The following is a 25,755-nucleotide window of genomic DNA, read 5'->3' on the forward strand; positions in this document are numbered from 1 at the left end:
TGCTACAGAAATACTACAGTAACTCAGCGAAGATTTAGGGAGGTGGCCATATATGCATTACTAGTGGTAATAACAGTAGTAGTAGTAATAATAATAACACCAATGATTGCTCTCCTGTGTAACAGTTTGATACTTTACATACTGATTTTTCTTCTGATTTGTGTCTCTGGGCTTTCTTCCCTTTTCCCCTTCATAAATTTGTGGAGTCTGGTATATACTGGATTGTGCTTTAAATGAATACTTTGTAGTGTACTACCTTGCAGATTTTAAAAACAACACGTTTTTTGAGTGGTCTAAAGTAGTGGTTTTTTGGTGTTTTGTTTTGTGTGTTGTTTCTTTTTTTTTAAGTACAGCCCACAAAAGAGCATTCTGCTGGGGGGAGTTATCACACTTGCTTTAGATAATGAAATATACATCGGAGAAAGGTCAGGGATTTCCCCTGAGCCACCCACCGATTGCTTGAAATGACATTTTCATTCTGAGAGTTTCTTGTTTTGTTTTTGTTTAAGATCCTGGACCACAGGGAAAGAGTTCTAATGCAAAACATCAGAAAAAAAAGGCTGCAACATCTCCTGTGAAAGAGGGGAAAAAAGGAGATTTACAATTGCATCTTGAAACACTCATATGATTTGAGGTAAGTGATTCGAGGGTCTTGTCATAAGTTACAGTTAGTTTGTAATAAAATTAATCATTATTTACCTTGGAGTGTCGTGATATTTCTGTTGAAGGCAATAAAAACAGATGGAAGAGGGAGGGAGAGAACTTCAATGGCAAACCTAGAAACAGCAGTAAAAATATGTAATGCACTTATCTTTTTCAAAATGGGCCCCATGAGGTCCGATCCCGTGAACAGGCAATCATTCTGACATTTCTAAGGGTTAAACCCTGTTTAAATCAATGAGGCTATTCTCCCTGAAAGTTAGGCATGTGCCTAAATATTTCCAAGTTTGGAATCTATATCATATGGGAACTCTGCAGAAGGCGGCTATTGAAGAACATACAGCACACAGCCAGAAAAATGCATATACAATTCTCTTACTGTTGGTGATAATGTCATGAGTAATCTGATTTTACAGCATTCTTAAGTGATATTTTTGTATTAAATACATAGTTCTCATTTTTTAGTTTAAACACCTCATTGAAATACCAAACTTCTTAACAGAGCCTGTAAATTCTACACCAGCTTTAATAATATATCTGCCTTAATTGCTTCATCAGTGTGTCTTTGAACAAGTAGAGTTAAAAGTAGAAAGAAAATAATGTCCCCTTTCATAACTAGAGTTGCAAATTGCACTTGGCTATTTGAATAGCAGCTGAACTAAGAGTTCCCCGAGTGAGGTCGAATTGTGTTGTCCTGAGTTAATAATTTTTTTAAATAAAGGCAATCATGAGTTGCAGGGAAAAGCTCACCTTTTCCCCTCTAGTCTTCATTTTTTTGTTTTCATTTCTTATTAGAAAAGAATGACCTCTGAGTCTTTTTTGTCTAGGAAAATGTTACAGTTGTAAAACTTTTAACCACTGAAAATGCTGCATAGATGAGAGCTAAAAACCACCAGCCTCTTTCTTAAATAAAAATTTCAAATTATTTACTCTGTTCTGCCCCACGAGTGTGTTGAAGGAGACAAAATTACTGTAAGAAACCTGCAGAATCAGAAAGACCCACATAACATGGAAGAAGCAGGGGATACAATCCTACAAATGTGCAGAATATCAAAACGCTTTGGCTGGTGGCATTTGCAGACATTTGTTGCTTACCAGGTTTCCAAAGAGAGGAGAGCATAGCCGGCCCCTGGTGACTGCTCTGTATTTACTTTGTAGGAATAGAGCTATTAAGTTTCTTTTGAAATCAACAGGCTCGCTGCAGGGAGCTAAATATTTCCTTTCTGGTCAGTGGACAAGAGCCACTGCTTGGGAAATTGTAATAGTCCTGTAGGCGTTTGTAGTGATTTATCCAAAAAGTTCCAAACTTTTGCAAATCAGTGTAGCCAACTCCTTTTTACGTGCAGGTCTTGCACTAGGTACTGTGAGCCCAAACAGGAATATAAGACTCTTTCAGTAGGAGTCTGAGGTGATTTTTGTAGTTGTGAAATGAGGTATTAATGCAAATCTGTTTGAAACTGCTGCTGTATGGCCTTTAGGGGCCTCGGTTCTTACCCTGCCCTGTCTCTCCCATCCCTGCGGCTCAGGTAGGCAAATGCCTTGCTCTCTGGAGCGAGCCCTGTTTCAGGCATAGGGTGGGAGTCCTGGCCAAACAGGTGAGAGAGGGAGAAGTGCACCACTGTGACCCATGTGTGATCACTCTCAGCCCATCTTTGCTTTCTCTCCATCACATTCTCCTGGTGGCAAGCATTCCTTATCAGCTCTGCAGAGCATAAATCAAAACACTTTTATTCCTGTCTTTTTTTCGTTGACGTCAGACCAGGAAAATGTGCGTGATTTTCCTTTCACAGCTGCCTTCTTGTTGCTCTCTGAGGAAGTGCACGCTGAAGTTCAGGGGCAAGGTATCTTCGTAGTATCTGTGTGGCCTTTATAATCATTTGATCAGCACTCCGTTGCAGTCACAAAATTGTCGAATCTTGTTTAGTTTTCTTTGTATCAGAGAGTGCAGGAGCTCATTGGCAGAGTATTAAAGAACGGGAAGTTCTTTGGTGACGAAAGACACAGTTTAAGATATATTAAATTGTACTGCTACTCCTGCCCTTTCTTGATTATTTTTTCAGCATGTGAAGAAATAACGGCCCCTTTTTTGTGCCCGGAGAAGGTCCTGTGCTGCATACCAGGGAGTTACATGGGTGCTGAGCTGAGCAGGCAGAGGGACCAACTTTCTCCTGCCTTGTATTATTCACTGGGAGTGAATACAGGGGACTGAGCCTGCCCAGATTAAACACATGCCTGTTTTGTTTTGCTTTTCTCTGCTCTTCTTTCAGCTGTCAGCATGCCATGTTCAGATGGCAGTGATCAGTCACAAATTGTCCCCCGTCCATGCTCCTCAACTCTCTTAAACCATTAGTTTCATGGAGCTCTTCAACAAAGATGGCACCGGTTTGATTTTTTTTTTTCCCTTCTTTTTTCTTTCTTCCCTCTAGCTAATGGAAAAAGAGGTTGTTTGTTTGTTTGTGTTTTTCCCCTCAAGTCAGCTGCATTAGTTCCCAAAGCAACTTGTGTTAAGTGGAAATGAGGCTTTGATAATGTGTGCTTGCTGGAGACTAGCTTAGATTTCCCCCCCTCCCCCATATATGGATCTTTCCAATGGGGCGCCTCTATTGTGAATCAGAAGGAAAGTGCACGGGCTGCCAGGCACATAATGGAATTGTTCATTTGTTTCTGTAATTGTGTGTGAGCCTTTGTAAAGAGGAGGTGGTGGGGCCAGAGAACGGAGACCTTCGCTGCAGAGAGCCGGGAGGGTGCGGTGGCACAGCCCAGGGCACTGTTGCGATGGGACGTGGCCGTGCCTGTGCCGCTGCTGACATGCCCATTTGCTCAGCTCTGGCGGGCATTACCTGGGGCTCGCATTGCTTAGCACGTCACATGAAAATGGGTGAAGCTTACACAGCCGTTGACTATGCTGGCTGTAAACCACGTAAGGCAAAATATTCGAAAGCTGTAGTATTTCCAACACTTTCCTTAAACCACGTGCATTGGCTTTCAAAAGAGTGATGTAAATATGAACCATGCCAATACTGTGCTTCCTCACTGTGAGGCTATTTATTATAAAGGACGTATGGTATAAGTCATTTTAGTATGGAGTAGATAAGAGCTTGAACCAAAGCCTTGGATCCAAGCCCACCAGCAGCTTTGCAAAAGGCGGGATCCAGATCTGAAGTCAGTTGTTCACACAGTTTCTAGAAGAGAGTGGTTTTAACTTACTCCAAAAAATGGGAGTAGCCAGAGGTTTTAAATTGAGGCTTTTAAACAAGTTCTTGCCTTTTTCTCACCCACCGTTCTCCTCTGCCTTAGAAGGTTACTGTGAAAGCACACCAGCCATTTTCTCCAAGCCAATGGCCAGGACACACTAACTCACGGAGTGGAGAGGGGCCTTTGTGGTATGATTACTGTTATACAGCCCTATGCTTTTTTTCTAGCGGAGTTTATCTTCTGAGGAGTTAGACCTCCCTTCTGGATGAAGGTCTTTGGAGTCATGGTGGAGGCTTTGCAGTTGGGACCTTGAAGTTTCACGGACACTAAGAAACAGTTGATCGGCCTGGCATGGAGCAAACCAGGCCACAGTGGCTGGACTCCCCACCTCCTAAAAAGCCTCTCTCGTGATACCATAGCTGAATTACAGACATTAAAAATTACGGCATTGTAGACAAGAAATTCATAAAGCGTAAACTTTTCTTTCCTTGCTAGATATGGGACTCTGTTCTTATTCTCCCTCTTCTCCTTTGCCCTTGGACACAACATTTTTAGGGCTTTTCAGTCTCCAGCTGTGCATTTGCTAGAAAGGCATCTGGTTATGTGAATGAATGGCTTATGAGGATACAAAAATGCAGTATTTCAATCTGCTGCGTATGTTACTGCAGTTTATTGCATGTATATTGCATATATATACACTACAGTCCCCTTTCTGTTTGGCAGAGAAAGCTGGTATGGGAAAGACAAGAAGTGCTGGTGAACTGGGAAGTATTTAGTATGACAGTTAATTTGCTCCCTCCTAAAAACGTCATCTTTCTGGTTGGCAGTACGCAAAACAGTTTTCATGGTGATCCGAACATCTCTAAAAGATACTGCCCAAACAGCTGATGTTGTGTATTTCAAACTTAATTTCAGAGTTGTCGAACTGCGGGGAGATGCCAAATACCTGAGGCAGCATTGATAGCTGAGGCAAAGCTCAGGCTTTGCAGATTCGTCCGGAGAATCTGTACTGTTCATAGCCTGTATAGGAAGCGTGAGTTGGAAATAACTATCTTTCATTTGAACAGAGTTTCCTTCTCCGCTAACCTCACTGTTCAGGGTTCTGCGTTTCTTTTCCTCTCATTGCTAGTTCTGCTAGTGCATAAAGTTTGGAGAAAATACGTGGCTCCTTAGCTGGCCTTTTTTCATTCATGATCCGTGTAGAAACCAAATGTGATAGATGTTATTTCTACAAATGATGAGCTAGGGCTACTGATTTGTGTGCTGTGCGTGACAGTGAGCAGGAGGACTTTAATTGTAACTTTTCGTGTTTTTCTGTTTGCCCTGGTGGTGCTGTGCTCTGTGCTGGCGGTCCTTGGATAGAGCAGTTGAGAAGAGCACTGCCAATAAACTCGTGTGCACGTTGTCTCACGTTTTGCTGATGCGTAGCAGAGCAACTATCTGGGGAGGCAAATGATAGCCATTGTAGCGGCAGCATATGCCAGCTGATGCTTGGGAGCCTCTTGCTGTCCCACTGTTAAAACATATTGTCAGAGTGTTAGAGGGGGCCGGGCGACACAGGGGTTAGCGCAGAGAAGCTGGAATGGGGAGGATTTTATTGAATCCGAGACACTGTGAAAATGCAAATTCAGCTGAAAGCACGCTACGGCAAAAGCTCAAACGTGGAGCGAGCAGTGTGCTTTCCCGCTGCTAGCGCGCACGGCAGCTGGAGCCCACGTGGGAGCCCTTTGCTGCTGAGCAGCAGTCCTTCGTGCCCCAACGGGGGGGAGCAGTGGGTGCGAGGAGAAGCCGTGCCCGAGGGCTCACGGACCCCGTGGCCCACCCGCTCTCTGAAGCAGGAGTCCTTCGGCAGCCAGCCGTCCTCTCTTCCCTTGGCTGTCTGTGGCGTGGTTGCTGTGGGCAGGGTGCTGCAGCTGCTTTGTTTGAAATGATAATATTTTACGCTGTTACTGTGGAATACTGCAGTATTTTTTGTAATTATGGGCTGCATGCCAGTAATGTACAATAACATTTTGCTCTTACTGTGCTGTTGCTACTGTAGGCATTCGTTCCAATTTGGGCTGCATTTGCAGTACGTGGTATTTTTTTTTCCTAGACTCTGCTCATTATCTATTGTGGATATTTTTGGATTATTCATTTCTACCCACGTCTGTCCGTACAAATCGATCTCAGAAAGCACTTCAGAGAGTGGCAGTCTCTGTTGAACAAGCAATTGTTGTGGCTTTCACAGAATTACGTTCTTGTGAAAATATGAGGCAAGAATGAGATGAAAATGAAGATGAAAATTGCTTTGTAAGTTTAAAAATGGCTATGGTTTTAAAAATGTTTGAGGCAGATATGCAGCTAAGCCTTTCTTTGACTGATGGTAAGCGTATTTAGCGTCTGTACCAAGCCGTAGGTGGCTGAAACCTCTGGGATGGCAGAATCTGGGAGGCACTTATCATTGTCAGAGCCTGTAATGATTCTCCACGGTTTTGGCTATTAATTTTTTAAAATTTTATTTCCAGAGGAAAGTAATCGTAACTTGGAAGATGGTCAGTAGCATTCATGCCAATGATTGTTTATTAACGTTGTCATGGTCTGGAGATGCAATTTTTGCAAAAGGGAAATTAAAGTCCTAGACATCGGAGTTCACAGCTAGTTGGCCTGCACACAGTTTGTTTCTGGAAGGTAGAGGGCGAGTCCAAAAGGAGGCGAAGGAGGCACAATACAAAGTAGGCAATTAGTTTGTTTTCTGGTAAATTTGGAATAAAACACAGTGTGTATACAAAAAGGATTGCACTGTTCTCATGTGTAATTTTAGTGTCCTTTTACTGTGCTGACTCACCAAACTACTTCAGTTTCAGTCTGCATTTGGTTTAAATTACCTCAGAGGCCTGCATTTGTACACTGCTCTGTAAAGTACTTCTCGTCTGCAATCCAGATTTTTTTTTTTTTTTTGTTCAGCATTTCAACTGACTTGTCTTTTTTCATTTTCCAGGTCTCTGTTTTACTAATGTTTGAAACCAGTCGCTCTGTATATCTGCTTGGGGCCTGCAACAGGCAAAAGCTGTGTTGCAGCAACAGATAGAACCAGGAGTGAATCACTGCTTTCTGCCTTTCCATTAGATTACCTAAACCACTACGCATAAATATTGCTTTATGTACGATATAGCATCATTATTATCTCACTGCATTGACAGAACAGTGCTGGAAGTGAATATAATTCTTCTTCTATTACATCTTTAATGAGCTACAATTAAAAATAGTGTGTTGGCATGCCAGAATAGATGTGTTATTCTCAGAACTTTATGGAAGCCATTTCGGCTGTTAGACTTAGTTGACATTGTGTTGTTCTGAAAACCTTAAGAAGTAAACAGCAGAAAAATGTGCTTTGCTAGGTGAAGGTTAACTGGACAGTAAAATCAGTCGACTAAAAAGATTCAGGTCTGTACTGAGTGCAAAAGCTTGTTTTTTGCCTTTGAGGGTGGATTTTTTACTATATAGTAAAAAAAAAATAAAAAATCACAAACCAGCAGGTTTCTGCAGAGCTCCAGATAGGTCCTGGGTCTCTTGACACCTGTGGCAGCAAGCCTGAGTCACAGATAGCACAAAGCTGTGAAGCCTAATACTCTCAGTATTCAAAAGCACACCTACGTAGGAGTTTAATTTCAAGTGCCTCTTTTAGCTCTGTTTTTTCCTCCCCCCCTCCCCCCAACAAAATTTAAGAGTCATTCTTAGAATTTTGCAGAGAAAAATTTTCACAGCATTTGTGGCTTTGTGAAGGATTGACATCACTTAGAGATCAGAAAATAGTGCTGTCAATTTTAGCTTGACGGCATTCCATTCTCTGCTCCAAAAACCTGATGAATAACAATGGATGAGTCAAAGATTTCTTGGAATTTTCTTTTTTTTTTTTTTCTTCCCCCCCTTGTGCAATTCCATTGCCATTTTTAGAGGGCAGTTTTCCAAAGAATGTCTGTGTGCTTGAACTGGGATTTCTTGAAAATTCAGAACCAAATTGAGTTGTGTTGGGTGACAAAAATCGTATGTTTCTATGCATTTTGGTAACATTACGTGAGCTTTATTGAAGAATCCGCAGTAAAAGGCAGGAGGTGTTTGATAGAGAGGTGTTGCACCTCCGCTTCAGCAGCATGGAGATCTCCCTATCGTGCCGCTTGGTTATGTTGTGATGAGTTTCTGCTTGATTATTTTCTGTGTTTTATCAGCTGTGCTAAGGGAAGTTGCCTGACAAAACAAATTATCAGTGGATTTGGGAGACTCGGACCAGCTTGAAGCACTTGTTGAACCACAGCATCCTTCTGTCTTTGCCTCAGTTTTCTGTGTGAAAAACAAGGATTATGACTCTTACATATATTAGCAGGAGGTTGAGAGTAGAAATACTAAGTACAGAGAATTGTGCGGGTACTAGTGTTACCTAAGTGATGTGGTATGTTTAAGATAAGCAGTGTTGTCAGCTGTTCTTGGCAAAATCACTGGGGATATGATGAGTGAAATTTTTAACTCTGAGTATTGTGGGGTTTTTTTAAATTGCAGAAGTGGTCTGTATCAGGCATATTCTGACATGTCAGAATGAATGTGTGAAGTATGAAGCTGCTGAAAAGAAATGTGAGAGGGAAACAGGCTAAAGTGATCGTAAAAGCAGGATCTGTACATTTTTCTTCTGCAACACATACCTGGTATTTTACTTAAAATTGTCTGAAAAGAAAGAAAAGGAAAAAGTGCAAGTGTCCCCTTAAGAGCTGCTGTGTCAAATTTGAAGAATGATTTGAATTCAGTCATTAAAGTGTGAAATGGAGGGATTTTAGTTCTGCTTTAAATTATGCATCTCAAATTAACCTTAGCTGCAGAGTCTCTGCTGACGCCCCCGTAATAACACATTATTGGTACTAATGGCTTCTTTGTGACTTGAGATACAAACAGACATCCTAGACAGAAACATTTCGGCTTTGAACTAAATAAGACACACAGCATGCTTTTCCACCTTGGGTTTCTAGTGACAAAGCCCTGCTCTCCTGGTGGCTGGTGCTCATGAGCTCTTCTTTCCAGCTTCCATGCACTGCTCCTCATGCTGGCAGGCGAGGGCAGCTGAGTGAAAACCTGCTTCGCAAGCTTGGAAGAGCAGGAGAGCAATAAATTTGGAGTGAGCGTGGAGCCTGGCCAGACACGGCGCGTTGTTGGGAACCAGGACAAAGACTGGGATGCGGGCCGTGGAGGGGAGGAGGAACTTCCAGCAGATGATAATCTCGGGAGGAAAAGGACCCAAAATTGGGAGGGAAATGGAGAAGAGATGCCAGCGCTTAAGGAGGAAATTGCTAAATAAGGGAGGGGTGAGATTAATAAATAATATAAGCAGTAGTGGTTTGTTAACTGTTTATGTGCCCTGCTGATGTGAAAAGGGGCCATATTTTTGGAGTTCTGTGCTCTTAAGTCTTCCTTCTGAAGCTCACCGGCATCATCTGAAAAACTCCACCTCCACCCAGAATTTCACTTACAGGATTTGCAGCTTTCTCTGTGCTACTGGTGTCTCTCCTGGGACGAGAGTCATAGTTACTACCTGCACATAGCTACTAGCTTCTCTGTGGGTCTGCTCTCAGCAGGGAGTGCTGGGGAGTAAGTAATCTTGCGGTATTCTGGATCCAAAGCAGGATGGCATTTGAGTATGTAGAATCAAATACAAAAAAGTATTCAGATGCCTCCTTTGTGTTCCTCAAAGGAACCACATTCCTGAACTGGGACCCAAGACTTTAAAAAAAAAAAAAAAAAAAGTAGATATGCTATATGTCACATTTACTAATGCATTAGAGATATTTGTATGAATAATTAAAACACCATTTAGGATTGCCACAGTAATAGAACAGAATGTGTTTGTCAGTTTTCTTCTCTGTTCCTTTTTGTTGATTGATGAATTTATTGATTTCTTCCATTAATTTAGAGTAGGTATCCTAAACATTGTTGCAAATTAGTAAGGCTCTGCTTTATGTTAATAAGCTGTTGAGAGCGCTAATGGAATAAAAAGAAGTCAGAATTCAGTAATAAAGATCTGAAAAATTGAGGCCTAGAATGCATATCTAGTATTTTGCATCAAATAGGTTTGTAAAATATTAGAGTCTTTGTTTGTCCTAATTGTTAATTCAAAAAAATATTCATTTGATATTCATTATGAATAGCCTAATAGCACATCGGAAAAAGTGGAAAATAAAGGCAAGAAGATACCTCAGATTTTGCATTGTATTTGTAGTTAATCTACAAATTAAACAAAATTAAACAAAATAAAACAACTGCTGGTTGCAGTCAGTGGGAATATGTTATGTGAATTGGAGGGCAGGACTTCACCGTTAAAGAGACAGCAGTCCTTTGGAAACCATGCATGAAAAAAAATAATAAACTTCTGAAACTGCGGTCTGAAAAACACAGACAGGTGTCATCCAAGAGACCTGAAGTAGGAACTGTATTAAATTTCACATGCATGCACACACAAAATCTTTTCATATTTCTTAGCTCAAATTTCTTCTGATTTATGTCTTTGACTTTTCCTTATTATTTACATATAATTCATTAACCTGTTTTCTCATATTTTTTCCTACCTTCAGAAATACGTGGCTTATGAATATGCTAGAAGGTATGTTAAATATGAACACTTAAAAACTGTTGGGTCAGTGGTGTTGTGATCCTTTTTCAGGGCCGTGTTTCTCTGTTTTCCTGCTACAACGGACAATTTGTCGTAACACTTGAATTAGTATCGTTATGTTTTGTTTGGTACTGTTGTTTTAGCCATGCTTGGAATATGTGTTTTCATATGTATTTTTGGGCCCAGTTTTGGATGCAGTAATATGATGACTGGTACTGAATGATATTTAATGATACTGAATGATACTTAATCCATTGGGTTGTGTTATCTTCCGAGTGTTTGTGACATGCCGTGACTGATGGTATGCATTGACCTTCTCCTCCTTGTGCATCTTGCTGTGTACTCTGAGTTTATTTGTCATTGTACACATTATTAACATCCCAGGAATTGTAATCGATGACAAGAAGAACATAAAATACAGTGGGTGCTTGGGATGCATTTAGTTTTTGTCCTCTATTGTTTGGTTTGGATATGGTGTGAGTCGGGTGTGTTTCGTGTTTGTTTTTTTCAGCTGAGTGTTTTTTCTTTCCCATTGATGAGCAATGGGAGGGGAGCAGTGCTGTCAGTCAAGGCCTCTGCTCATCCCCACGAGCCTTGTGCTAGTAGCAATACATCCTTACTTCTTACCTAGCATTTTTCCAAGGCTTTGCAAACAGGAGCTCGTCCCTTGTGGTGTCTAGCAGCTCTCCTGCACATGTGCCATCTCAAAATGACATTTTGTTTGGGGCAGAGGTTGGCCCCGTGCGTTGCTCGTGCTGTGGGCTGCCTGCGTTGGGAAGCAGAGGTGTGCCATTGGAGGCACGTGCTTCCGCCTACCAGCTACCAGCGATGCCCAAACTTTACTCTGGGGATAAAGAGTTAGTCTGGCTGTAGACAAGGCCACTCAGTAGTCTAGGTTTTAGCCCTGATTCTAGGGAACGGTTACTGCTCCGGGCTTAGTTTGGGGTGCCTTGTTCTGTTGCCTTAATACAAAGTGAGCTATGGAAATTGTCTGCTGCGCCGGGGGATGTAGAATAGCTGTCTCAATGTGGAAAGTGCTGTATGAAATTGTTCCACTTACTGTTGTTACATGTAACACCTACAATGACTATAAATGAAGGATATTAGAGGGGAAAAAATCATATTATTTCAGTTAGTTTACTTTGTGCATATTTGACAGCCCTCTGTGTATAGTCAGTTACATAATTTCCTGGGATAGTCAGATTTCTCTTTATTTGTGTGGCTCTTTCTCTCAGCAATAGGGGAAAGAAAATACATTAAGGATCAGAAAATGTGGCTGTAAAGCCAGGAAAAATTGTCGGCAACCTCAAGACGAGATCTAAGTACGTGGAACTGCTTTTGACTCATCTTCCAAAAGCAACTCAGTTCCGGAATAACAGTGCCCTTTCAGGCTACGTTTGAAGACTGTATGATTGTACTCAGACAGGAGTTACAAGGATCGATAGCAAGCCCGACACATCCTTTCTTTTCATGACAGGTTTGCTGATTGCCACCGGAGCAATAATAGTGCACTGGTCAGCATAAACACCAGAAGCAGTAATCATGGATTTTTGTCTCCATCGTAGCATGTGTTTAGGGTGACGCTGTTTGTTGCAGTGGGTTCGCACCCATAGTCCACGGGGAAGGAGAGCTGTTTTCCTTGCTCACCTTCCCCTCTCTCTTGCTTTTACTCTTCCACCTTGAGCTGGGGATGGGCTGTTTGGTGTCTTTCCAGGGACAGAGCAGGACAGGAAGAGCATGCCTAGCCAAAAAGATAAGAGAATAGGTCATTTTGAGATACCAGTGTTTTAAAAGGTGTGGGTTTTTTTCAGTGTATCCTGCTTAGGACCTAGTAAGGAGCAAGATTTTCCCTGCGCCTGTATCAGGAGCCTTTCTGCGTCGGGGCTGCAGTGGAGCTGAGCATGGGGTTTCTTTTCCTCGAGGGAAGGCCCTGTGCTTCTGCTGTGTTTTGGCAGCTTGACGTGGCAGCCAGTCAGTAACCTGCGTGCATGTTGTTGGGTTTTTGGTTTTTTTTAATCTGCCTTCCTTGGTTAACTGAAGCTCTGTGACTTTTTAACCTGCTGTCTGTAGGCCCTTGTTTTACAAGCTCATTAAGGTGGCCAGGATGGTGATGGCAGCAGTGCTGTCCCCCCCTGCCCCGTGGGTACTCATTAGATGGCTTCCTTGTGCTGACATAAGCGTTGTGTAGTCATGCTCTGAGCCAGGTCTGGGAAAGGATCCAAATAAAAAATAATCCCTAAAAAAGAAAAAAAAAAAAGGTATGTTTTCAGCAGGATCTGTTCCCGGATCTAGCTCACCATCATTCTCACACTGGCCTGGAAAGCATGAGGGTTTGTACTGGTGCAGGGGGAGGTGGGGATGAGCAGCCGGGATGAGCAGCCGGGGCAAGGTGGTCAGGCTAGTGCTGGCGGCGGGGATGCTGCCTGCTCGCGTGGCATCAGGCCGAGGAAACAGGGCTCTCGTGAGCACGCTGCCTGTCTTTCCTCGAGTCTGTCGGTCCAGCTGCACTTCCGATAACTTCCAAAGCTGCAAGGCAGTTTGTGGCTAAATTTCCCTCAGAGGCAGTGTTTGAAGATGTGAAGACCCCTTGAGCTCAGTGATACATGGTGGCTGGTAGACAGACCCAATCAGCTCTCCCCAGCGATATAAAGTTGTTAGCAGGGGCTCAGCTGCTGACCTCATCAGGCCTCCTCTTGAGGCACAGTCCCGCTGTCCCAGTTCGCGTCGGGTCGCACCCATTTTGCAGGGGTCGGCTGTTGAACATCTGACAGGAGAGGAGGGCAAAGTGCTCTCTGGGAGCAACTGTTCATTTCAAGGGGCAGGAACAGTTCACCTCCTGGGTCCTGACTCCCTGGGGGGGCTGCACTTCCAGTTGTGGACTGGTTTCTTGTTTGTTTTCTGTGTGTGTTTGTTTTTTTTTTTTTTTTTTAACTTCCTCTAGGAATTGAAATTTCTGGAAGCTGGGGAAGTTGGGAGGTGAGACTCCCTTAAGTTTTTGTTTGTGTGGCCAACTATTTTAACCCTGAAGTCAAACACGTCTTTCTAGCCTCACCTCTACATGGCTTCCCTTGAACACCTGGTGGCATCTTTGTGCCCTGCTGGGTCCAGCTTCCATCCCCGTGGGGCTGTGCTCCTCTGTGGCCGGTGTGCCCAGGTTTCACCTGCCCGGCCCGCCCTGCTGCACAGGCAGCCCTGCTCTGCACCGCCGCGGAGGAGCTAATATGAAGACACACATTGTGGTTTCCTGCTGTTTTGCTTTGTAACCAGTCCACTGGTAAATATAGCTTGTGTGTGGTTATAAATTCATTCTCTCATTATGGGTGGTTGTTGTGCAATAATTATGTAGAAATTACGACCGAGGATTGCTGTGGATGTTTTGTTTTGTTTATTTATTTATTTTTGCACTTGACATGCCCTGCAGTGGGAAGGGTAGGCTTTGGTATCTGCCCTAAGTAAGAACAGGTCTACAAGCAGGTGTTGGGATTCAGCATGGGCACAGGCAGTGTCTTGCAGGCTGCTGACTTTTATGTGGCTCCCTTTGCATGGCTACACGGGCACTGCAAGGCAAATCGGGACCTGCGCTATTCAGACACCTTTTTATTCTTGCTTTACTCTGTGGGCAGACATGCCGTCCCTCCCTTGCAGGTTTGGTACTGTACATGTGTTTATTCTGAAATAAACCCCTCCCGTCTCTCTGGAGTTGTCGATGGTGCACTTCCTGAAGCCGTTGTATCTCTGGCTGCTTCCAGCCCTGCTCTCTGGGCAGGCTCCTCCGGGTCCTGCTGCCTGGCCCAGGCCGTGGGCTTGCGGTCTCTGCCCCCAGCAGAAGTGCTCAGGTCCTGCTCCCCGGAGGTCTTCCCTTCAGATGGGGTCCCTCCCTCCAGTCGGATGTGGAATGAAAATAAGGGTGGGTTTCTTGTTGCTTTTGCCCTCCCATTCCTTTATTTAAAATTCCAGTCAAGCAGATCCAGAACACCACCGCTTGTCCCTGCTGCGTTCTCATTTTCCTCCCATCCCTTCTTTAGTTTTACATTATGCCCCTGCGCTGTGTTTGCAGGCCATATGTGTCCTTTGAACTCTGAAGAAGCTGTGCCAAAAGGAAGCCTTCCTCTCCTCCCCTCCTCCCATCGTGGAGCCGCTCTTAGATAATTGCAATTAGTATACAATGTGGAGCAAACCCAGAAGTGAAGTTTGTGGGTGAGCAAATTTCCCAACTGCTTCAGAAACGCTCGCGCTTGGTCTTTGCTTTTGCTCTTTAAACCTGCAGCAGTTCCTCGAGTCCGAAACGGCCTCTCCTGCTCTGGGAGGTGTTCATAACCCAAATTTGCCTACCGCACCCCTGGCGAAGCGCGGGGATGGCTGGAGCGGCTGGCAGGGTGCCATGGCTCTGGCGGGGCCTCTGTGCAGAGGAAGGTGGAGCTGCCTGTCATTGTGTTACGGTGCTCGGCAGAAGCAAGACAGGGGAATAAGCGGCTTCACGAGCGCGCTGGAGTAGGATGAGCCCTTGAGCTGTGTTCCCAGGGAGAGGCGGGCAGGTTGCCTGCTGCAGGCTGACGAGAGTAGGAAAGGTGAATCTCGTCCTGTTAAACAAAAAGTGGGGGAATTACGTCTTGTCATTCGGGAGCTGCAGAGTGGCGTGCTGCTGGGCCAGCGTGCCCCGACGGCTGCCGTGCAGGGGGCTCGCATCGGCTGCCTGCTCAGCCGGAGGGATCGCTGTCGTCTTGGGCTTCAGTTTCTGAGGGGGATGTCCTGCGTGGAGAAGGGTGACAGGTGCCTTTTGGGTCCCTTCCCCTTCAGCCTCCAAGAAGTGTCTTGCGTGTTAAACCAGGTTTCTGACCTCATTTCTCAAAGGAGTTTTAAATGGGGAGAAATAGGAGTATTAATTAGCACCTCATTAAGTACTTGTAGTCAAGTATGATAATTTTCTTGAAAGGATAATGTATTAGATGAATAAAAATACTCTCCATTAAAAAATGAATACAAAGTCATTTTAAACCACAAAGATTATTGTACATTTCTGAAAAATTAATGTGATTAAAGCAAAATATATTTAATAAATTAAAAAGACCCTTTTAGGCTGTTTAACTTGTTGATCTCTAATTAATTATTCTCAAATCTAGTGCTTCAGGACTTCAACCTTACCTGCAGGGACAAGAGATAATTTTTCCCCCACTTCAATTTTTGGCTTGTAATTATTAGGTTTGAGTTGTAGGTGTGGTGGTTTTCCTTTCCTTTTTTCCTTTTTTCCTTTTTTCCTTTTTTCCTTTTTTCCTTTTTTCCTTTTTTCCTTTTTTCCTTTTTTCCTTTTTTCCTTTTTTCCTTTTTTCCTTTTTTCCTTTTTTCCTTTTTTCCTTTTTTCTCTTTTGCTTTTTGCTTTCTTTTTTCTTTTTTCTTTTTTCCTTTTTTCTTTTTTCTTTTTTGCTTTTTTCTTTTTTGCTTTTTCTTTTTTCTTTTTTGCTTTTTCTTTTTTTTTCTTTTTTTTCTTTTTTTCTCTTCTGATGTCTTTCTTGGATATTGGCCATAATGAAAGATGAGACCCTAGGCAGGGTTAAGTGGTGATCGGAAATGATACAGAGCTTTCTTTGATGGGTTTGATTGATGTGACCTATCCATGTGCTGATTTCTAGATTTGGAGCTGAGAAGAAATATTTTCAAGGACATTTCCTTCTCTCCCTTTTGTCTGTGACATGGCATAGGTCATGTCTGCTAGGACCACATAGGCTTCCTTCAGTTACTTCATATGACTTCACACAAGTTAAATTTATTTTTTCCACACATAGTCTGCGCCGTGGATTAGTTTTGGATTAGGCATTTCCTTAACTCTCTACTGAGCTGCTTCACGTTCAACTACTTAATGAGAATTGCTCCGAATGTTGTGGAAGACAATAAAGTAAATGGTTGGAGCTGGAGACATAACCCAGATCTGTGGGTTTGCCGTAGTCACTGATGAAGTTCATGTATTTATTTAGGGAGGACATAACCAACAACAAGAAAGCTCGGTGTAAAATGGAGCAGGTACCAGGTTTACAGCAGCCTATTTAAAAAAACCTTGGGTTTTGTGGCATTAGGAATGAAGGCGCTTACTCACCAGCCTCATCACAAATGTTGCAAGTGTTTTATTCCATCTTGCTTGGCATGTTCCCTTGGTAGGGATATCTACAGGGCAGGTATCTGGTACTGGAGTCCCCCAAACACTTGTTCCTTGTAACAGGTCTGCAGTACAGGTTCAGAGAATGCTAGCAGTCAGTTCTCAAGGTTTACTAGTTTACTATTTTTTATAGTTTGGGTACCTGGGATCCATATGACATTTTGAAAATAGTATTAAAGTTGTGTAACAGGCTAAAATATACTATCTGGGAATTTGGGCACCATACCATGCACTCTCAGGTGCCTTCTGAACTCTCAGGCTATTTGATGATGATGACTACCAGTTTTCTTTCATCATGGGCACATCCTTAAGTATTCTCCGTGTCTAAGCAGACAGCCTTTGCATCTGATTCTCCACCCTTGTATTTTCCTTTCAGCTTTGCTCTTCTTGTCCTATTGCAGCTTTGCCAAGCTTAGGCAATCGGGGTGATAGCTGCTGCTTTCTGGTGATAGCAGCCTCAGATTTCTGTTGTATCTAACGGTGGTTTTCTCAGGAGAGCCGTTACAGACACTGTACCCCATCAGGTGTCTCGTTCAGGCAGTGTATGTGTTAGAAAGACATTTTCTTGTCCTTGGGATGCTTGCAGAGCCTGCAATGGCTGGATAATTGCCTGTTGAAGGTTTTGAGGCATCTGTCCTTTTGTTGGAGAAGATGGTGGTGGCCAGGGCTTCTTGGTGGTGTATGATAGCTCCAGAGTTCAAGGAGCCTGTCGTCTGTGTGGAACGGTGCTCCTGGACATTTATGTGAGCTCTGCTGTTATTACACAAAGTGCCTTGCAAGATGAATGGTCTGTGCTGCCATAATGTTCCAATGTATGATTAATAGTCTTTTCGGGTCTTAAATGAGACCAGATCTATCCGTTGACTTACCTTGAAAATCCTCTTAGTGCAAATGATCTCATTTTCAAAACCGCCTTCTAAGGTTACAACTCTAATGTAAGCACCCAACTGGCTGCGGTTGTGCCTGCACTACGGCTGCTGTAGTGACACCCCCAGGTGTAGCCATGTAGATGTGCCTGGGCAAAAGCCATTTTGCACGGCTCCCAGCGTGCCAGTTACCTTCCCTTGTTGTTCGTATGTGTTTTCCCCACCTCTCGCAGAGGACACAATCAGGCTATTTTATTTAGTTTTTTTAAATTGTGACATTGCAGCTATAAATCTGTAAAAACTGCAAGGGCATGACAAAGAGTAGATCTGACTGATGGCGCTGTTAACTTTTTCTTAGCAGTTCCCTGGAATTCTAGCTGACATTGTCCCTTCATACACATACATTATTTGCAAGGAGCTCTGTTTAAGCTAGCAAATTATTGTGGCAATGTGTGAGACTAACCGTACCGGACAAAAAAGAGCGGTGCAGCATTTATGATGATAAAATATTTTCAGGTCATGTCTTTTTTTTTCTTTGTGTAGTTTTTCTTTTATTACTGGCGCTAAAATGGCTCTTGCAGTGCAAGTGAGAAAACCAGACTGAACCTCCTGTTTTTTTGTTGGGCTCCCAGCTGGAAACCCCTCCCTCGATTTTCCATTGATAAAAGTGTCACAAAGGGAATCTAGAGCAGAGGAATAGGCAGAAATAGAACAATATGAAATCTTGGACTTGAATCACAAAAAGAGTTAACTAATGTAGATACAGTACTGGATGAGCTGCTGCTCCTTTCATGACTAGGTTCATTTAACTGTGGTCTTAGTGTTCGTGGCTGCCCTCAAAGCCATGTAACAGATCAGCTATTTATTGTCTTTTTACTGCGGAGGCTCTTTAGAAGGGTGTTGCAGGGCATTTTCTTCTTTCCCTTTCTACGGACCACTTTATCTGACCTTCAAGAATTCAGAGTCGCAACAGGGGCCAAAAAACCTCACATACAAGAATGCTTTTATTGTTAATTTATAAAATACGTCTTTCACTAATAAAATAAAGGTGTGACATTTATAGAGCTCTGATAAGGAACACAGCAGTAGAAAAGGCCCAGGTCTCCCTACTGTTCAAATTAAGGGCAGCTGATTTCAATGAGAGAAGAAGCAGGCTTGTTAGATGCACAGGTTAATACATGCACTCAGGTGTTCCCATGATGCTCAAAAAACTTCCAGGAATATTTTGCAAGTGTTGAGAAGCAACTTTGTAGAGGACTTATTTCAGTTAAGTTCCTGAGGGTACTTAGTGCTCCTTCAGAGTGTGTGGGAGGGGGAAGATTACTTGGGTTTAGTTCCATTCGGTGGTAAGTTTATACTTTTTCTGTGACTTTGTTAGCATTGTACTACTAAAACAATGGTTTCTCTATTGCCGCTATGTTTGACCTGTATGTCAGGGTAGAAGAGCTGACTGATGTTTGCTGCAGTGTCTGTGTGGTCACCTCCTGATCGCGCGGTGTAGGTGAGTGTCTGCACGTGATGGTGGTGAGGAAGGGGCTTGGAAGCACCTGTAGACGACAACTGGTGCATCTCTCGTCGTGCTGGGTGTTGCAGGGAACGTGATGGTCTGTGACACGGAAAGCTCGATCCTGAGGGAGGCAGCAGTCTGCTTTCTGTAGCCGCAGTGGGAACAGTGGGTGCTCAGCACCCCAGATCAGTGCACAGCACCCTGCTTGTTGCAGACCTTTTAGATCTCTTGAGCTTTACTGTGAAGCACTGTGGTTGTCCTCTTGGTGTACCTTCCCACGCGAAAGAGTAAGTGCTGCTCTTCTCTTTCCCCCCTGTTCTCCTCCTCTCTTTTTTTCCCCTCTTTCCCTTTTCCTGTTTTTCTTAAACTTGCCAGAATGCCGCAGAGCCGCACACTGAAGTCTGTTTCCTTGTTCTGACAGTTTATTGTGATGGGGTAACAAGAACGCGCACAACTATTGAAGTATGGGATGATAATATAGCAGGAATCTGTTATGTAAAGAGCAAGTAAGTGTGATATGGTTGGCCTACCCCTATGTTATTGCAAGGGTATAAAGGAAAATACGCAAAATAGTAAACGATCAAGAAAGAAGACTGGAAGTAGTGTTTGGATTTAACGGACATTTCCGATCTCTTCATCTGACCCTATAAATCAGAGCCGTTGTATTTCCTGCTGTTTTTCCTCATTAAATTTTTATTGGGCCGTCTCTCCTTTAAGCAAAAAAAGGAAATGCAAGAGGCAAAAATAGTTTCAGCTGAAAAATGAGTAAGAATAAATCATGGTGTGCTACCTTAATAATGCTATTAGAAAGTTGCTTTCCAGTGCAACAGACTGAAACCTAGGAATAACTGATTGCATTGAATGATATAATTTGTCTAGCATTTTGACTCTGCAGGAGTTTTTTCTTCTTGTTGGTATAGGGAGATAAGAGTCAGTACAGTCGTGTTTCTTATTGCTGCTGCCCTGCCCAATGTGCTATTTCCATGCAGAGGGATGGACTCTTCATGTCTATGCCTTATTCGTCTCATAATGAAAATACATGAGAGGCAGAATGTGCCCTTGCCTAAGATATGTACTTCGTGTATGAGTAAATACAACACAGGCCATTTATTTTGATAGCTATTTTGTAGAATATGCAGTAACCGCATGCAAATACCATGTACAGCAGAGGAAAATGCTAAAAGCCAATTCTTACTAGATTCTAAATAGGATACTAGTTGGTGAATGATTAAAAATAAAGCTACCCTGCATTGTCCTTAAGAGACTCAGATTTGGAAAAGGCATGTTATCTGTAATAGTGGGCAGAGCATCCACTGAATCAGAGTGTTTTGGTTTAAGAAAGGGCTGCCAGACATCAAAGGGAGGGGAAGCAGTATTGCTTTTTAATGCTCTTGGTGTCAAAGAAGCAGAATACGGTAACAGAGGAAAGGGGTAACATTCTGAAGGTGTTTTTTTTTTTTTTTCTGTTACATAAAAAAATCAGACATTTATCAGAAATTATGGCAATTTAGTTGAGTGTTATGCTTTGGACAATTGTAACACTAATAGGATGGAAGCAGTATAAGCAGGAGCTACAATTATAGCTGCAGTTACTAAGAGAAATCCATGTTCTGTTATTTGAATGCAGCATTCACTGTCTGCCTGAAAGGCAGCAGTATCTTAAAGAGGCAGGGCAGGAAAGCTGTACTCTTTTTTTATTTTATTGTCTACTTGCTTTTTTTGAGAAGGCTTGTGTGCGTGATTCATCCAAGAGGTCAAATCCAGTCTTTCCCTTGCACCCAAAGCAGCTTAAAGAGTTTAAAAAAGAGAGTACGTATGCATTAAAAAAGTATGTATATAAAAAATTAACGTATCAGTATGAGAGCAAAATGGAACTGTTGAGTTTGTATTCCTTGTAGCCCACTAAAACTTATGGGTCATGCACAAATTATTCAAAGGGTAATTTCCCTTATATTTGTCATCAGGTTTCTTAGTATTGTGAGCCGTTATTTACTTCCTTTCAGTGATGTGTCAACAAACACATTTCTTTTCTTTGGAGATGTGATGGAATTTTGTTCATTAGAGAGATTACAACACATGAACAGTTGTGCCTTTAAAGTACTGGTATTTAAGCTGTTTATAAGCAATGTGTTTATGCTTTGGGTAGAGGTTACTTGGTGCTACTGTTAGTTAAATTAGGACTGAAGTCATGGAAATCTTGACTTTTCACTCACTTCATGAATCCTGGCAATTTAGCATGTATGGTGGGCACCTCACTCATTGCAGTTTCCAAATGTAAACAGATGGTGTGCTTAGGAACACCAGGACATAAAAAGATATTATTAATACTGGTTTTGTCTCCTGTATCTTATAAATGGAGGGGGCAGGTGTATGGCTGGTATAAATTGGCATAGTGCCATCAAGTAAAGTTATGCCAACAGAGGTGGAATGGGAATCTGTCCTCCTGGCCACTATTTTTAAAGAAAATGCTGGAAACTGCTTGTGTAGTTGTCTCTATATGTTTGCTTCTTCTATTCTCTTATACTCTCTGTGTGGCAAAAGGTGTTCTCTAGTCATCCCTCACCCCCACCCCCAGTGACCAAACACTTTTCCAGCAGGTCTCACAGTCTTCCCCTTCTCTAAACTCCTGTTATTTCCATCTTTCCCATTTTCCAGTTTTGAATGCAAAAGTAACTTCTCCCATCCCTACGTTTCCACTTACAGCAGCAGGCTAGGATGTCTTTACTCCTCTCCTTTCCTGCCCTTCCGTACCCATCCCTCTGGATTCACACATCCTGAGGAACTGCTTGAACTCAAGCTCAAGTCGTGTCTTCATCCACGTGATGCAAAATGCCTGGCAAAATAGTACGGCTCTGTGAGTTGAAAAGAGTTAGTTACATTTCTGCAGTGCAGAGTGGGGGAAAAAGTTGGTGCAGATTGTGCTAGGGTTTGCTGTGTGACTAGACAGATGCTTTGCAAATCCTGCTGTGCAGGCTCACAGTGTATTTCTTTCTGGACTTCCCGGTGGGTAACATTGCACCAAGTTGGATGAGCCATTCCCATTCAAAATGTCAAATTTGTGTTGCTTAATTTCCAATGAGGATGTAATGTGATAGTAAAATAGTTCTGTAAAGGGTCATACACTGTTCTACTGTCAGTTTGTGAGGCTCAGACAGAAGGAAATGATCCAAAACACTAGATGCTCATTATTTATTAATTGAGTTCTGGCAGAGCCTTTCTACATTCTGATTTTTTGTTTGTTTCTTTGTTTACAAACAAAAAAAGAACAGCACAGTTCACAAAAAAATGAAAAAGGAAATTTGTTAACAAAGATTTCTGACAAGGAAGAAATGGCATTTGGGGCCATTTGAGTGGAGGTACCTTGGAGTACAGGAGGGCAACTTGGCATTGCAGTGTCACCCTCTCTGAGTGTTGCTCCTGAAAGACAAGAATACTTCAGAGAACAGCAGACCATGAATCTTCAATACAGGCATGCTGGGTTACCAGGAAATATTTACCCTGGTAAGTTCTGTGTTGGGGATATTTTAAGTGCTTGTACTTTGCTGTTTGTATAGATTTACTTTCTTAAAAAAAAGAAATCAAACTAAGAAGAAGTTCGAAGTCTTTCTTCGCTTTTCGGTATCTCTTCCTTGTTTCTGTACATATTCAGGTAAAGAACAGCATATTGAAATAATTGTATCTTTCTTACTAACAGTGGTTTCTTGACTTCAAAAGTCCCAAAGCTGCTTAGAGCTCAGTCTTTTGTTCTGGAGCGAACCCCATGAGGACAGACCCTTTCATAGATGCTGTGGTGTGTATGGAGCTGTGGCGAAGACTGAGGTGTGAAGTTTACACTGATGAAAGGTGTGCAGACGGTAGCTGCTGATTTTTTTTTTCTTCCCCCCAGGGATTTAAAATTAAACAAATATAGGTGATTTTTCACAGGAATAGCTAAAAACACATCTCTGATCAGCATAACCCTTTTGCCAAATTTTCAGGCTTGCTTCAGAGCCTGAAGCCATTTTTATATCTCAATAAATTAGTAACAACAACAGCAGCAGCAGCAGAAGTAAATTTAACACAAAGCTACATATTTATTTGCCTACTCCCTTTCTCCAAAATGGCTGAAATTTTTTTTGCTGAAACTTTCCCACAAAAGATCAGTCCAAGGCAGATGTTAGCATGGAAGATTTTAATTAAAATATTTGCCAGAGTTGTAAAAAGCTAAAACCAAGGCTTTTGAGGGAGAGGGTTGAATAGTCTTAAGTGTCATGGTTGCCATGAGAATTACCTTCTTTGGGCTGCTGGTCTAAAGGTGGTGTCTTCAGGTGGAAGCAGCTGCAGTGCTACACACCCTCTCCCCAAGATACCCATTTCTCTGCCTTTCACTTTCCTCTGCTGCTGTTCAGTGGAGTGATAGAAAAAATTGGTCTAGGAGATTGTTCTTTTCAGATCACTTAGATCCGCATTGTTTCAGCTCTCCTTTCCTTCTCTGCCTCTTCAACTTCACAAATGTTTCTTTTCTCCCTTTGGATTAGAGGTCGAACTTAAAAAGGCAAAATACTCAGTGAGGCCCATTGGACTTTGTCATGCTCTGTCCCTGTCCTCATCAGTTGAGCCCCAGGGGTTCTTCAGCGTCGTCCTTCCTCAAAAAACAAGAAGCCATTGGCAGCTGCTGAAGCTCCTGCTGCTTTGCTCTGCTTTTACTCCATCAGTGCTGTTGGGACAATTGTAGAAGCAGCGATACCCAACAGGGGTCCGTTTGCCCAGCTAAATGGCTGCGGTGGCTTTTCTTGGACAATGTCAAAAACAGTGAGCATCCTACTTTCCAGGTTGTGAGTCGAGGTCCTGTCTCTGGTTGTCTCCAGGCCACCCCTTACTTCTGGGCAAAACCGGTGTGCTCGGCTCTCACCGCTGGGTTTCCATGGGGAGGCACCTCCAGCATGGGGACGGTGAAGGAATGGCAATACGTCCCAGCCGGGCCTGTTGGTTGGGACAGCCAGGGCCTGGGAGGTGCCATGGGGTGCACCCATGTCTGCACACCGCCTTGTTGATTTTGGCAGTGTAACCAGTCGGGATACAGAAAACGTTTGCTCATCTGGGTCTCCTGAAGAGAAAAAGCAGGGCTTCAGTTTCCGGCTCTGACTTACAGAGTGTCTAGGAAGTTGGTCAGGGCAGGACTATCGAAAGCACTTGCAGACACGCAAGATCCCAGCTTTCGCTGGCTGTGAGCAGGCTCCCTAAAGCACTGCTGAAAATCCCCCTCGCCGTTCCTCTGTGCTCAGTCTTCTCCAGTTGAAGCTGGGAGCAATATTTGCATACCTCACTGGTTGTTCAGGCTAAATTAATATTTGTAGAGCACACTGTGTTCCTCATATTGAAAGGACTACATGAAAGCCGCTGTTTCTGGGCAGTTACATCCTATTCTTGAATGTTGTAAATGTACTTAACCGGGACTGACAAGACTCATTGCATTTGTTTAGAAAAACTCCGTCAGTACCTCGCTATACATATGAATGCATTTTTTTACATAGGTGTTGTGTTTATAGTAAAGCAGAAACTCTCTTCTGTTGAAAGAGTCCTGTTTCAAAGGTTGGTTTTTGTGTTCGTTTGCCATTTGTTATTCTGGTTGCCATTGCATTGCATGCTGGGGGGGAATATATGTAGTTTTTTCAGGGTCTTTCCCTGCTTGTAGAAACCTTCCAGTGCATGCATAAATCCTCTAGCAATGCTTTTTCTTAAGCTGAGAACATAAATAGAGTAGATAATTGTCTGCTAAAGCTGATTGGTATTCCTTAAATCTTGATCTCATCCCTGCTTATTCACACATCATCTGCACAGAAGATATTTCTGCTGTCTTCTGAACTCTGTTTCACACAGTCCAGCGAGATGTTAAAAAATAATAATTTTATAAATCTTTGCAAAACCAAATTAGAGCATTAAATGAAATCTGGGGGAAAAAATTAAATCTGAAAAAATAATTAATTCAAGCTATTAAGCGTTCTTCTGCTCATAGATTGTCAAAATTCTCCTGAAGTGCGTGAAAGAGGGTGATTTCTCCAAAGGTCTTGCTCGCAGAGCATCTGCTGGAGATGACAGCATCAGGAAAAATAGAACCAGCCGCAGCATCAGTGCTGTCGCACGGTTCGCATCACAGCCCACAAGAGCAGAGCAGCTCGGTCTCCTGCAGGAAAACCTGGGCTTGCAGCTCTTAACGGCCGGGATTCTGCTTGTTGTGTCATGCTGCTGTAAATCCTGAGCAGCTCCATTGAAATGGAGGGAATTACTCCAGATTTATGCCAGTTTTGATGAAAAGAGGCTTTCTGCTGAATGGATCCGGGCAGCCACTCACCAGGTGGAAGGGAAAGAAGTGACTCAGCGTTCAGCAGTTGTTGCTGATGGCTGGCTTTTGCCAAGTGTGGAGTCAGAGATTTTCCTTCCCCCCCCTCTCTTCTTCTCCCTGCCCCCCTCCTTTTTTCCCTGGGCAAGTGGCTGCTTTGTGCGCCCTGCAGAAAAGACGACTTAATTTCTGATGGAAGAAGGGATGCAGGGGGCAGGCTTTGGACCAGCCTGAGTCCTTGTTGCAAGCAAGAAGCTTGTGGAGGGACGGACCACCCTTGCTAGGAGCAATCGGCCCTTCATTTCAGTGTGTGCCATATTGGCTGCTTCTTCCTAACCCTGGGAGATGAACGTTTGTAAGAGGGAGTTCGGGCCTCATGTGTCTGTCTGCATGGTAATAACCTGGCTAATGCCAGTGACGGCAGCTCCT

The 25,755-nt window shown here is 43.0% G+C and overlaps 1 protein-coding gene across 9 annotated transcripts in view; it reads left to right on the top strand.

Moving 5' to 3' along the window:
- ATXN1 (ataxin 1) overlaps positions 1–25,755 on the top strand; it is a 221,985-nt gene that overhangs the window by 62,150 nt on the left and 134,080 nt on the right. For 8 of the 9 annotated variants that reach the window (XM_082328802.1, XM_082328800.1, XM_082328803.1 and 5 more), the window contains one exon: positions 510–634. The gene's annotated coding sequence lies outside the window, so the exon portion shown is untranslated. Of the gene's footprint in view, positions 1–47; positions 67–509; positions 635–25,755 lie in introns of those variants that run through there. The other variant, XM_082328806.1, reaches the window with a different exon arrangement.

Source organism: Platalea leucorodia (genome assembly GCF_965183815.1).
Source record: "Platalea leucorodia genome assembly, chromosome: 1".
Classification (NCBI taxonomy): Eukaryota; Metazoa; Chordata; class Aves; order Pelecaniformes; family Threskiornithidae; genus Platalea; species Platalea leucorodia.